General features: G+C 38.3%; 1 protein-coding gene across 1 annotated transcript in view; it reads right to left on the bottom strand.

The window, feature by feature from the left end:
- Positions 1-14,907, bottom strand: part of DCC (DCC netrin 1 receptor) — a 1,185,086-nt gene that overhangs the window by 840,064 nt on the left and 330,115 nt on the right. The gene's annotated exons all lie outside the window — the stretch shown is intronic.

Below are 14,907 nucleotides of genomic sequence, written 5' to 3'. Positions count from 1 at the left end.
TATCCCTGAAGTAATTGACGTAAAAGGTGAGGTCGGTTATGAGTCAAGACACCTTAAAAAGGGAGAAAGGCCCTCAGGCCAAAATAACACTTGAATGCAGAAAGAATCTATCCTGGTCAGGGCGGCAGTGAGGTGGGCCAAACAGTAAAACATGAGAAAAGAGGGTAAACTGGCTTAAATTGTGTCCTCCCCGAAGGATGTGTTCAAATTCTAATCTGTGGACCTGTGAACGCAAACTTACTTGGAAATGGGGTCTTTGCAGATGTAATCCAGTTATGCTGAGGTCATACTGGATTAAGGCGGGCCCAGAATCCGATGACTGGTTCCCTTACGTAAAGAGGAGGGGGCACACACACAGAGGAGGTTCTGTGACTATGGACTCAAAGATTGGAGTGAGGGAGCCACAAACCAAAGAAGGCCAAAAATTGCTGGGAGCCACCAGAATGGAAAGGAATCAAGAAACGTTCTTCCCTAGAGATTTCAGAGGTAGCATGCCTTGCTGACACCTTTAATTCATATCCCTAACTTCGAGAATTGTTAGGAAATTTTAAGCCACTCAATTTTGATATCTTGTTAAGAGCAGCCCTAGGAAACTAATACCGAGAGTTAGGGAAGTAGATTTCTTTGGGGGGGATGAGTGAATCTTGGCCAGAGAACTGGTGTTCCTGGCAGGGTGATCTCTAAAGAGGAAAAAAATACCTCAATCTCCCCACCCCAACCCGAGGAACGTCTCACAGGTTTATCTAGTCAACTCTCCTCATCCTGAGACCATGGACTTCATCAAGTTTTGTACCATAATGGGGCTTCCCTTGAAGGCCTGTCTACAGGCAATGGATGTACTAGTGCCAACAGAATATTCTGAGGTGCACGGCAGTGACACTTCTCATTACAGTAATAAATCTGTCTGTGCACTTTGTTAATACAAATATTCCCTTGAGAGACAGACCTGCTTGTGTGCTAGCTAAATCAGGTTTGAGAGCTTATAAAGCTGAACACCTACTTTCTGACACTGGTAAATTCACCTCCCTGAGAAGTCTCTTGGGAGAAAACTGCTAGCCTTCCTGACTAATGTGCTGATAACACCATACATCTCTTTTCCTCAAAACTTCTACAGAAGTAATTTCACTTCCTTCTGATCCCTTCTACAACATTTTCTAATTGATTGAGGTTATTTCATTATACATATTGATTTATACTTTCTACTTGTTTTCAAAGAACCTAAGCTTCATCTTGGCCACTTACTACCGGACTGACCTTAGACATAACACTGAGTACCTCAGAGCTGTATCTTCCTTATTGATAAAATGGGCACAATAATGACTGCTCTACCCATCTCACTTGGTTTGTGAGGAAATCAAATAAATTACTACATGTGGAAAGACTGTTGAAGTTTTTTAAAAAGTACTTTAGTATTATTGTTATAATTATTAACTCGATTTTCCAACAACTCCGTTTCTGCAATTTTGTCAATCTCATCACAAAGTAGAACCCTTTATGCAAGAGATCCTCAACATCCTCACGTGTGTACAGCATGCTCACCCTTCAAAACTCAACCTGAGGGGCTTCCCTGGTGGCGCAGTGGTTGAGAATCTGCCTGCCAATGCAGGGGACACGGGTTCGAGCCCTGGTCTGGGAAGATCCCACATGCCGCGGAGCAACTAGGCCCGTGAGCCACAACTACTGAGCCTGCGTGTCTGGAGCCTGTGCTCCGCAACGGGAGAGGCCGCGATAGTGAGAGGCCCGCGCACCGCGATGAAGAGTGGCCCCCGCTTGCCGCAACTAGAGAAAGCCCTCGCACAGAAACGAAGACCCAACACAGCCATAAATAAATAAATAAATAATTAATTAATTAAAAAAAAAAAAAAACTGAATGTTACCTCTGCCATGAAGCTTGTACTGCTCCCTCGATCTTCTTCCTACTGCCTCATGCAATAGGTACTTGTACATGTGTTATTTTCCACACTCAACTGTTAAGTCCTTAAGGGCAGGATATCACCAGGGAACTCAATGCCTTTCACATGGTGTTCTCAGATATGTTGGCTGACTTAAAGTAATAAACATTTATTATCTTACAGTTTATGAGAGTTAGGAATCTGAGCAGGACTTAGCCCAGTGTTTCTGGCTCAAGGTCTCTTATGAGGCTGCAGTCAAGGTGTCAATCAGGGTTACACTCAACTGAAGGCTTGACTGGGCTAGAAGATCCATTTCTAAGCTCACTCGCATGGCTGCTGGCAGGAAGCCTCAGTTCCTTGCCATTAAGGGCCTCTCCACAGGGCAGCTCACAACATGTCAGCTGGAGTCCCCCAGAGAGAGTGATTTCAGAGACTGAAAGAGTGAGAAGCCATACTGCTTTTTATGACCTAATCTCCAAGTCACACACTACCATTCTGCTTTCTTCTATCCATTAGATGTGAGTTATAAAATCCAGCTCATACACAACAGGGGGGAATTATACAAGGGTGTGAATACCAGGAGGCAGGGATCACCAGGGGCCACCTTGGAGGCTGGTTACCACAGTGACTGAATGAATTAATATGTCATGTTTATCTTTAATTTACTTCCCACTCAGGGCTTTGTATTTTCTTCCAGTCAACATAGACTTGACTTCACTTTTGTTGAAGTGTGCTCAGGAGTGCAAATGCAAAGCAATCATTAACCTTTATTTGATTCAGAAAAGATGATTTACAACAAAGAAGTCTGAAGCTAAATGAAAGTGACTTTTGTATTAACTAGTCAGTGTTCATTCTAAACTCACCTCCCCTATTACGTATATGTACATAAGTGATTGAACTTTTACTCAAAATTAACGGAATCTTTTTAGCAAAGTGATACTAATAAAATCAGCAAGTACGTGCTAACTGAAATCAGCTACTTTTAAAAATATTTTCTAATTTATATTTTCCATTTCCTACTAAGTCAAATCTGGACTCCCTGCCTTCCTCTCACAGTGAAGAGCCACCTATATTTATTAAGTCCCGACAACATGCTATGTACTGTGCTTGTGACAGAAGGTAAGGAAGAGGCACAAGGCCCCTAGGCTTACTCAGTTTATAGGAGGACAAACACACACACTACAAGAATTCTCTGGAATCTGATACATCAATGTATCCAACTTCTTTCAATACTTCCCAACACAAATTTTTATACTCATCATGCCTATGAATTTCTTCATGCTTCTCAATTTACTCAAAGCTCCTCTACATTTTTTTTGAAGTGGAGTGTCTTCCATGAAATTTTCCATGCTTCCCATGCAATAAATTTGCTGAGCTTTCAATAATAACCTTCTGCTTTGAATTTCTACAGCAAATTAACACTTAATTATGAACTATCTTCCTTTTTTTTCCCAAATTGCTTCACATGATTTAGTCATATTGCCCCAACAGATGGCAATTTCTTTGACGTTCAAGCTCCTCCCCAAATGCTTAGAAGGTACTCAATAAAGGCTTGTCAACTGATGGCTAATAAAGATAAAGTGTTTGCTTCAATGTCCTTGGCCAAAACTCCGCATGTTTGAACCTGGACTAATACGACTAGTTTCTGAATTAATATTCTAGGTGCTTCAGACTGAGCCTAATTTGAATTAAAATTTACATGAATTATTTTAATCAAAATAAATGCACAGTGCCTTAATCTTTTCTGAATTTAGGATTTATTGGAGAGATTAATAAGTTCCTGTTGTTTAGTGTGAAAGCTTAGCAAATGGAATGTTAAATATTCCATATTTTTTAAATAACTATACAAAAAGAGCTACTATTATTTGCAGCATTCTTTAGATAGAATACTTGAAACAGCCTAAGGTCTTGGAAAGAATTTTGGCTTTAGAGTCACACAGACCTGGGTAAGTCAAATTCTAACATTACTGTCTGGCAAATTGCAATCACTCTAAGCTTCCGTTTTCTCCTCCATACAATGAGGTTATTACTTTTTGCTTTGCAGAGCTATTGGGAAGATGGCAGTGAAGTGCCTGAGTCACCTGGCCCAGGGCCTCAGTAGCACTTACTGTGTGTACCCTACTTCTTACTCTTTCGGTGAGTATTTCTTTAAGAAACATTGGAACTATCAATATATTGACCTAAGGGGAAAATTTGTTAATCACCCAATATAACAAACAAAAAAAAAATCATTGATCATTTTCAAATACATCGTTATTAAACAAAGATCCCATAGCTGGCCACATCTGACGATGCACTCAAGGAAATGGTGGGCAATTTAGACCCCTGGTTTCCTCAGATTTCGGTGGATTGTGAAACTGACTTGAGTCAAAGACATTTACAAACCAGAAAAGCTGAGAAAAAGAATGGATGGTCAAAAAGAAACCAAAGAGTCATAAACTTAAAGCACTGTTCTCCAAAAGGGAACCCTCCCACACTGTTGATGGGAACGTAAATTGATACAGCCACTATGGAGAACAGTATGGAGGTTCCTTAAAAAACAAAAAATAGAACTACCATATGACCCAGCAATCCCATTCCTGGGCATATACCTGGAGAAAACCATAATTCAGTAAGGTACATGTACCCCAATGTTCATTGCAGCACTATTTACAATAGCCAGGACATGGAAGCAACCTAAATGTCCATCAACAGATGAATGGATAAAGAACATGTGGCACATATATACAATGGAATATTGTTCAGCCATAAAAGGGAATGAAATTGTGCCATTTGCAGAGACGTGGATGGACCTAGAGACTGTCATACAGATTGAAGTAAGTCAGTAAAAGAAAAGCACGTATCGTATAATATCGCTTATATGTGGAATCTAGAAAAATGGTACAGATGAACTTATTTGCAAAGCAGAAATAGAGACACAGATGTAGAGAACAAACTTATGGATACCAAGGTGGGGGGTGGTGACATGAATTGGGAGATTGGGATTGACATATATACACTACTACTATGTATAAAATAGATAACTAATGAGAACCTACTGTGTAGCACAGGGAATTCTACTCAGTGCTCTGTGGTGACCTAAATGGGAAGGAAATCCAAAAAAAGAGGGGATATATGTATATGTATAACTAATTCACTTTGCTGTACAGCAGAAACTAGCACGACATTGTAAAGAAACTATACGCCAATTAAAAAACATAAAATAAAATTTTCATCATGTCAGAAAAACAAAAACAAAAAAACAACACTGTTCTCTGAATTTTTGGTTTACCATCTTTCTTTGATTGCAATAACCCACTGTTACTCTGAATTATCAGGCTTTCCTTGAACAGTCTCATATCTCAACACTGGACCTCTGTCTCCCATCCAGAATGCCTGTAGACTCTTGATTTCTAAAGGCACTTAGATTTTAGGTGTCACTACTAATTCCCATGAAACACCTTAGTAGCAATATTTGGCTTTGAAGTTTGGAACTATTTTTTGTTTGTTTTTTATTCTGCTTATTAACAGTCCACAGTATTGAGAAATAGTCTTAGGATACATTTCTTATTTGTATGTGTATATGTTCCCTACACGTATTTGCAAAAATATCCACATACTTTAAAAATATTTAGCTAACATCCTAACAGAAATTCAAGCTGTCTCCACATCACTTGAGCAAATCAGACTAAACTGAAAACTTTTTTGGAATCAATTTTTAGAATAGGTTTGAGCAGTGGACTGATTTAAAGAGTAAAAGTTGCTGGGCTGGGGGTTAGGAGATGTGGATACCAATCTAGATTAACTACAGTCTGTGACTAGGAATAGTGGAAAAAGATGGTTAAGCTGATGAGTAGAACCACCACAGGAAAGGATCTTGGGAGAAAAATACACAGAGAAGCTAGATGATCCATGTTCCGGGTATGACAAAAATGGCATTGAGTCAGATTCTACAGATTAGTCCAAACGCTCATGTTCTCAGTGAGAAATTGTAGAGAAGAGCTGAAAGATTGGCAAAAATCTGATCACGGAAAGTTGTCAGTAAGGAGGATTAGTGCTAGGACCTCAGCCCTGGATGGTGACTGATTTCTCTTCCAGCCTCTTAAGTCCACCTCAGATGGACTCATGCCATTCTTAGAGTGATGTGAAAAGTTGCCCATGGATTATGCTGAGCTTGTTTGTTCTACTCAAGAAAATCTTGCATGGTTGACAGGAAATAGGAAAAGTTGCCCTGTGGTGAGAATATTCTGATCTAATGAGGCTCTAGATCTTATGAACTCTGATTAAGTTATCCTCTGAAATCTTAATTAATCCAGCATTTCTGGGTTTGGGGACACTGTTTCTGGAAGTGTGGGCTGAAGAAGTAGTGGCAACATGAACTCTGTGCCGAACATCTCACTCGGACTATCCAAACACTGCCAGCTCTTACTTCAATTCTTTGGTAAGAAAAGAGAATTGAGCAGTGCCCCAAAACAGGACAATCCTTTTAAAGCTCAGACTCGATGTGTTATAAGGAGTTGTGTAGAGCTCTGTTGGAACAGAGGCCAGTGTGAAAACAGATCCTGGCAAATTACTTGAATATTTATTTTTCATGTTTCAGCCCAGGGAACCACAGTGAGATGTAGCCAGTTGACTGAACAACCTAATAGGAGTGAGTGCAGCCTGACCATTAGGAAAGAGGTACTGGTCGGATTCTGTTCGTAAGGAAATGAAAGAGAATGTCAGAGGAAGCCTCAGGAATAAAATGTCTACGGTTTGATGAGTAGCTAAGTCAAGTGACAGTGGCACTGCTGCGAGCACAGATATCCTGGGTGTGGGTCACAATGGACTTGTCTGTATCCCTTCAGATTAAGGCAGAATTTTCTCCAGTACTGATACTGATACAAGCAGTCTTAGCCCTTGAGGAGAAGGCTTGGATTGTGTCTACTCCCATATCAGCATCTTTCTAATATAACTAGTTATATTAGAATATAGAGGGTTTTGTTGTACTTTTAGTAGCTATCCAAGTACACCTCTTACTTTTTTCCCGGAAGGAGGAGGGCTTTATAAAGGTAAGTGCAGGGACCTTTTTCAACTTACATTTGAATTCTTTCCACCTTACTAGTTCATGTTCTGAAAACAGTACCTGAACAATAAATATGTAAGAAATGAAGGATAGAGAAAGGAAGAGAGGGAGGTGGAGACTGAAGAAGACAAATACTACTATTCCACTAATTCCCTAACTTCTCTTTCAGGCTGGCCAACAGTTGTCTTGGAGGGGAAATTTCACTCGAGTCTGCTATTTTCCCAGCTTACATAATCTAATATATGTAACATTAACTTTTCCCCTATAAGACTAGTACTTCATTTGTTCATTCATTTATTCATCAAATATTTCTTGGGCTCATTCTGTGTGCCAGGCACATCGCTATACACTGGTCGTAAGTAATAAACATGAGAGACCGGGTCCTTGTTCTCTTGAAACTTACATTCTAATGGAAAAAGAAAAAAACATCAGTCAATCAATCAACCAACCAACCAACCAACCAGTAAAATATCAAGGCTCTGTGGAAAATAATATTATTTATGATAGAAGGTGACTCAGTATAAGGGAAGGCCTTTCCCTGAGGACCTAGGAGAATAACACTCCAAAGAGAGGGAACAGACAGTGTAAAGGCCCTAAGGCAAGAAGAACTTTCAAGTGTCCAAAAAAAGTATATGGCTGTTGAGTAGTGTAGGATGGGAAGAGAAGAAGAAGGTGGGTTAGAGGAATAAGATGGGATAGATCATATTGGGCTTTAAAAGACTGTAAAGACATTTGGACTTTATTCCAAGGAAAAGGTATAATATAAATTAAGTTTTAAAGATTAGTGTGAATAGATTTTGAGGGAAAGAAGGAGTCAAAGAAACCAGTTACAGGATTATTTCAGTCATGCAGAACAGAGGTGACAGTGGTGTGAAGAAGGTGGTGGTAGAGATTAGAGGTGAGAACATGTACAGTTTTTGATGTTGAACTTCTAGAACTTGCCCATGGTTGGGATGGGGAAATTGAGGAAAAGAAAGAAAGAAGAAAAGCTATTTTTTTCCTGTTTTTTTTGGATTTGAGCCACTAGTAGATAGTGGTGTCTGCTAACAGATATGAGTAAGAATAGGAAGATTAGATTTGAAAGGGAAAATCAAGTGTTTTCCATTTTGGTTAAGTTAAATCTGATGTAACTTTCAAACTAGTAGATGTTAATTACATAGCTGAGATCAATAGGTCAAAAAGTTTGCTTCAGAACTAGAGAAGTCTATTTAAAGTGGCTAAAGGGGATGAAGAAAGTTCATTTCAGATTTGGAGATCTATGTGACTGTCATGCCACACACTGCAACCCATATCACATGCTTATGTAGACACTGTCCTGTAAAAAATTATCAGTAAATCAAATTAATAGGTCAGAGTAAAATTATGAATTCTAAATATTTACTGCAGGCCAGAAAAAGTTCTGATATTTACCTTGTGAGAGAGAGAGGGAGGTAGGGAGGGAGAGGGAGAGAGGTAGAGAGAGAGATTAAAAAAAAAAAAAAAGAAAAAGAAAGGCAAGGGAAGGATTGGTAGTTTGGGATTAGCAGAGGCAAACTATTATATATAGGATGGATAAACAACAAGGTCCTACTGTATAGCATAGGGAACTATATTCAATATCCTGTGATAAACCATAATGGAAAAGAATATTTATATATATGTATAACCGAGTCACTTTGCTGTGCAGCAGAAATTAAACACAGCATTGTAAATCAACATTTCAATAAAATTTTTTAAAAAAGAAAGGAAAAGTAAGAAACTTAAGCATGGGATAACAGAAATGCTAGTACCTCACAGCCACCTACACCTCTTTATTTAATTCTTAGAAGATATGGACATGTTCAATCCTGTATCAAAACATACAGAGAGCATTGTCTTAATTGAATTAAATTGAATATCAGGTATTATCTGTCTTCAGAACATAAGTACAATTACCTCTATATAATATGTTTAAAAAAAAAGAATTGTAATCATATATCTACCTATTAGTACTTCGAGGAATAGGTAAATACTGAATGACAACTGATAGAACAGTAGCTACAATGTTAGAAAAGTAGATTTGCAATTTTTGAAGTAAATAATCCCTTTACCAAAAAAAATGATAAATTGCTGCATAATATCATATGATATTGCTTATCTGTAGAATCTAAAAAGTTGATACAAATGAAATTATATAAAAAACAGAAATAGACCCACAGACATAGAAAATAAACTTATGGTTACCAAAGGGGAAAGGGGAGGGGATAAATTAGGAGTTTGGGATTAATAGATACACACTACTATAAATAAAATAGATAAACAACAAGGACCTACAATATAGCACAGGGAACTATACTCAATATTTTGTAATAACCTATAAAGGACAAGAATATGGAAATAAATATATATGTATGTATAACTGAATCACTTTGCTGTACACCTGAAATTAACACAGCATTGTAAATCAACTATATTTCAATTAAAAAAAATAACAAATAAATTTAGATTTTGATTTGTGTCATTAGTAGTTTAAGCAAATTTGCCACCTGCACACTCGAAGGCCTTTTTCAAAGTTCTTGTTCTTAATTTTTTTTTTCCTGAATATTCTAAGTGCTTTGGAAACAATGAAAACAGCAAACTCCACTTCGCCGGCCTCATGCCTTCACCCCAGCTTCAACTGGCACCAGCCAGATGGATGAGTTTGCCCAGTTGCTACAAGGGACAGTTGGAACACTTGTCTTGACTGATGTTATGTAAAATGTCAGAGACTTTTGAATTTGATTTTGGCATGGCATGATGGAAACATTCCAAATCCAAAGATTGTAGAGAGCTGTACAATCACCACACAAAGGGACTGATGTGTTGCATATTGAATTCAGGCAATGATTACATATAATTGTATCATTACCATCATTACCTAGAGTGAGATTAATGGAAGCAACTATTCAGAAAAACAAGAAAGAAATTAGCTTTGAAGGAGCATAATGAAAGATTTTAATTGTGGGAAGAATTCAGTCACATTTTGAAATTACTGGTTGTGATTCCATCGAGCTCACTAACCCCGTATCTTATTCACTGCTTCAATGCATGTGCTTCATTCCATTTGTCCACACAATGACTAACAAAGGTCAGATAGCTACGGAAGATAATCTCACCTCAAAGCTAATAAACCAACCTGTCTAAAATGTTATTTTAATAAATGGGCAGAGGAATTTACAACACCTATTGACAGAGCAAATAAATGAAGTGGGTGTTTGGTTTGTTTTTTTGTATGTGTGCCATTAAAATCTTCACATCAGTGGCATAACCCCTGTTGGAAGCAAGATAACATGGTACAGAGGTGAACTATGTATGTTTCATATTAAGTCAGAGATTAGCAATTTTTAGCATCTAAGATAACAGTCCAATTTTATTCAAATGCATTCATATAATCTACATAAAAGAATCCCATTGGTTGTTGTTTTCACCAGGGGTTGTGTGACTTTTCCAACTTTAAATATACATAAGAAAGACTCTTGCTAGTCCCTGACTCAGAGTAGGGAAAGGTTCCTGAACCATAGGTTCTGCAAAGGAATGGTACTGGAATTCTTGACTAGAGGGGCCTTGACATCTAGGGATGCACCTTCCTCCCCTGCCTGTCACTGAGGCTTTTTAGAGACTCTCAGAGGAAGCTCTTAGAGGGGTTACAAACTGGATCGGAACACTTAGCTCCATATCTAAATGTAGATTTGGACATAGGCTATGGTTTAGAAATTGCTGCAATATAGACCTTTTCTTAGTTGAGTTCAATCAATATGTCAATTAATATTAAGTCATATGCACATACTATCTAAATTGCAATATAAATAATTTAATATAGTGGATTTCTTTGTAACAACTCTGTGTTCACTCTGGAAACTCAGAAGAATAAAAAGCTGCATATCCTCCAGTCTGGAAAAACACTATTTATAGCATTCAACCTATCCACTGCAGAATAACTACTGCTCACCCCTTATATGATATAAGCACTTTACATATTTTAAATATTTATTTTGTATCTGTTCTTTACAAAAGCTAAAGAGGTAGAAAACCCAGGAATCATGACTTCCTTTGATAGCAAAACTATAAAATATAAAAGTGGCTCAAGGTGAAACAGATGAAAACTTGAAATAATTTCTCTTTACTCCCAGTTCAGAACTCTTTTCAAAAACAGCATTAGAACCACGCGGAATGAAGAAACAGCTCCAATGATGAAACCCATCCCTATTCAGCCACAGCACCTACACACCAACATGGTCTGAGCCATCATCATCTCCTTCTAGGTAACTGCCATAATTCCCTTACTGGTCCCCTGCTTCTACTCTTTCCTGTTCTCATCTTTTTTGTACCCTACAGCCGGGTTGATCCTTTGACCCTACAGCCAGGATGGTGTTCTGATCATGCCACCTCTCTGCTTAAAACCCTTCAATGACTCAGCACTTGCTCTTAGGAAGAAAGCCTAAAACACTTTACACGGCCAACTTTCTTTAGGTCTCTATTCAAAGGTCACCTTATTCTCCTAACCACTCTGTAAACCAGGAACTCTTCTCCCCAGTCACTCTCCATCCTCCTCACCTGCTTTAGTTTTCTTCATAACACTTACCACCTGACATATTCTCTATTTATGGGTCTAGCTGTTAATTATTTGTCTTCTCAGGGATTCATCAGGTTTGTTCACTTCTATATCCTCGGAATAGCACCTCATAGCCTATGCTTGTCTTTTATTGAAAAACTAAACGTAGAAATGCTGTCTTAGTCCATTTGGGCTGTTATAACAAAATACTACAAAATACCACTGGCTTATAAACAACAGAAATTTATTTCTTACAGTTCTGGAAGATGGAAATACGAAATCAGAGTTCCAACACAGTCGGGTTCTGGTGAGGACCCTCTTCCAGTTGCAGACTGTGGACTTCTGTGTCCTCACATGGTGAAAGTGGACTAGGGAGCTCTGGGAGGGGGGGTAGGAGGGGTCTCTTTAATAAGGGCACTAGTACCATTCATGAGGACTCCACCCTTATGACGTAAGAACCTCCCAAAGGCCTTACCTCCTAATGGCATCATATCGAGCATTAGGGTTTCGACATATGAATTTGGGGGACACAAACATTCAGACCATAGCAATGCCCTGCAATGCCCTGCACGACCCAGCTCCTGCTTACCTTTCCAGCCTCAACTCTCACATCATTTCCTCTTGCTCTTGGTTCTCCAGGCCCACTACCTTTCTTCATGTTCCCTGAATGTGACAGGATTCCTCCCATCCCATTGTCTTGTTCCTAAGCCTGGAAAGCATTTGCCTCCAAATCCTTTAAATTAATGCTTGTTTCTCCCAGTATAGCAGGATTTTTGGTTGTTGTTGCCCTGCTGACTTTTGTGTCACCAGTAACTGGTCTATAGAGTGAATGTCACTTTGATATGATGTTCCTATTCATTTATGTCTAAATAGGTAATGTGTTCTTTTATTGAATTAAAATCCATCAATGTTTCATTCCCATTGACTGATTCATATTTGGAAGTGCCTTGGTGAGTAAGTTGGGTAAAGTTAGGCAGTCCATAAACTGCCACAAATGGAACTCCATTAGCAAATTGCCCTCTCTATTTGTGCAGTTAGTAATGGCAAGTTTGGGGTGGCTTTCACAGAGTTAAATGCTTTTAGTGCAAATTAAATTACCAGATTCTCAAAGCTTCTATCATAAGCCATATTAAAACCATTTATTAACCCTCTGGATTTAAGTGAGATAAAATTAGGCTTGAACTATTTAAAGTGTCATAATTACGGCATTTTCTTCCAAGAGGAAGGACACTTATTTACAAACCGTGAAAGTTACATTTTCATGTTAGAAGCTACAATAAAAGGGGCACTTACCCCTACTTTCTGTTGTGAATCAAACGCTGTCTTCTCACATTGTCCTCACCTTTCTGAACAAGCAGATTGGAAAAAAAAAGATCCTAATTCAACCTTGATTTTAATTCAACCCAGTGCATTTACTGTGGACCCATCTGTGACAGTCCCCAAATTGAGTCAGAATTAGCAGTTACTCCACAATAGTTCATATATGCTGACAAAGATGACCAATCAGAAAGGCTTCCTGCCTCAAAAAAGCAACAAAGCACACTTTCTCCCCTCTCCTTATAAACAAAGAAAAAATTTTCCACTTCTGAAACATTTTGCCTAATGCTATGCCTATTGAGAATAAAGAATCTCACTGGTATCAATCAAATAGATGGATATTAAAATATTTTTGTGTTTGCAACTGACACACCATTTCCCTGATGGCATGGGAATTAACTGGCAAATCTGGATTTTGGAAATAGTTGATGTATAGAAATAAGTTATCAGGATTCAGATGGTAAAGGCTGATGGGAAGAAGAGTGGGAAAAATGGAAAGAAAATGGCTTTAGAATCAAACAGACCTGGGATGGACATTCACTTCTGCCACTTGCTTACCATTTAATTGTCTAGACCTCAGTATACTTGAGGAAATACCATTTAATTGTGAGCTGAGGAAATACCATTTAATTGTCTAGTTGAGGAAATACCATTTAATTGTCTAGACCTCAGTATACCTCTTTCTAAAATGGGGCTAATATAATATCTACATCTTTTGTTGTGGTAGAAATTAAATGTGATAGCATAAGTTGAAGGGATAATATGAAGTCTTACATAAGGTAAGTACCTAGTAAATGTCAATCCTCACCCCTACCCACCATTGCAATTTATTAATAGACTCAGGGAGGATTTGACGCACTGTAATCTAGTCAATGTAAGAACTAACCAGTGATTTTCCTCCTGTATTTTAACTATCCACAGAATTCATCTAAAATTGTTTCCCTTCATGTTATATATACTAGGCAAAAGGCTAAAGCTATAGAATATTTCTGGTAGGTTTAGATTTATGATAGAGTATATGTGGTGGATTTAGGAAAGACAGTATACTAAAATGCATTTTTTTCTTTCTTTTAGGAATATCAACAACATGGAATATGAGGTTGGCCACCCATACTATGAAAGCAGGGAAGGCGGCTAGCTGAATGACATGATTTGCAAGTCCATTCACTCATTCATTCAACATTTATTAAGTTCTTGCTGTGTGCAAGGCATTGTGTTGTTCCAGAGTGATAACGTGAGTACAACTGCTATGTCCCTTCCTTGACGAAACGAAGAGTCTAATGATGAAGAAAGGTAGTAATACCTATTAAAGTACTGCATAATACTGTTCAGTAAATAATTAAAACCGAGATAAGCCCTTTGAAGGAAAGGAGCTGAAAGAATATATGATGAAGGAATCCCATTCGGATAGAGACATCCAGGAAGGCTTCCCTATATAACAGTGGTTTGGACTGATGGATAAGTGAGAGTTAACTGGGAAACCTAGGAAAGGTCACTCGCTTTCTCTCCCTGGGAAACCCCTCATCTTTAAAGACAGAGCATCTTGAAGCTTCTTGATTCCCACAGGCCTAATTGGTTGCTTCCTCCTCTGTCTTCCCAAAACACTTCTGCTCTACTTCAAGGTTTCCCACAATGTAATTATCTGTGTATACTTCTCCTCACATGTATCATGAGGCCAGGATGCTGTCTCATTTTCTGTAATATCAAGGCTCCGTACCCAAGCACATAGCGGTCACCCAGGAAATGTTTCAAGGATGAATCTACACCTCTCTGACCCTGTGACGATGCTTAACACTTGCACGTAACCCATTTATTTTAATTAAGAGTTACGTTTTTGAGGAGCAGATTTTTTTTTCTTTTTTACAGTAGTGGAATTCTGAGCAATTTTGCCTAATTATTTGATTTCTATTCTAGCTACTGTATTGTTTACACAAAATATAAACATTTTTTAAAAAGTCTGTTAGAATGCAAGCTATCAGAAACTAACACCTCAGAGTTCAAGTAACTGGTAAGATGGACTTTAATAACCTAGGAAGAGCCAAAGGGATCAGGGTCCTGTATAACCAAGTTTTGATTCAGGGAAGTAAACCCAACATACAATCTTG

Source organism: Balaenoptera musculus, chromosome 14, assembly GCF_009873245.2.
Source record: "Balaenoptera musculus isolate JJ_BM4_2016_0621 chromosome 14, mBalMus1.pri.v3, whole genome shotgun sequence".
Classification (NCBI taxonomy): Eukaryota; Metazoa; Chordata; class Mammalia; order Artiodactyla; family Balaenopteridae; genus Balaenoptera; species Balaenoptera musculus.
The sequence above is the reverse complement of the archived record's forward strand: the minus strand, read 5'-3'. Positions and strand labels throughout refer to the sequence as shown.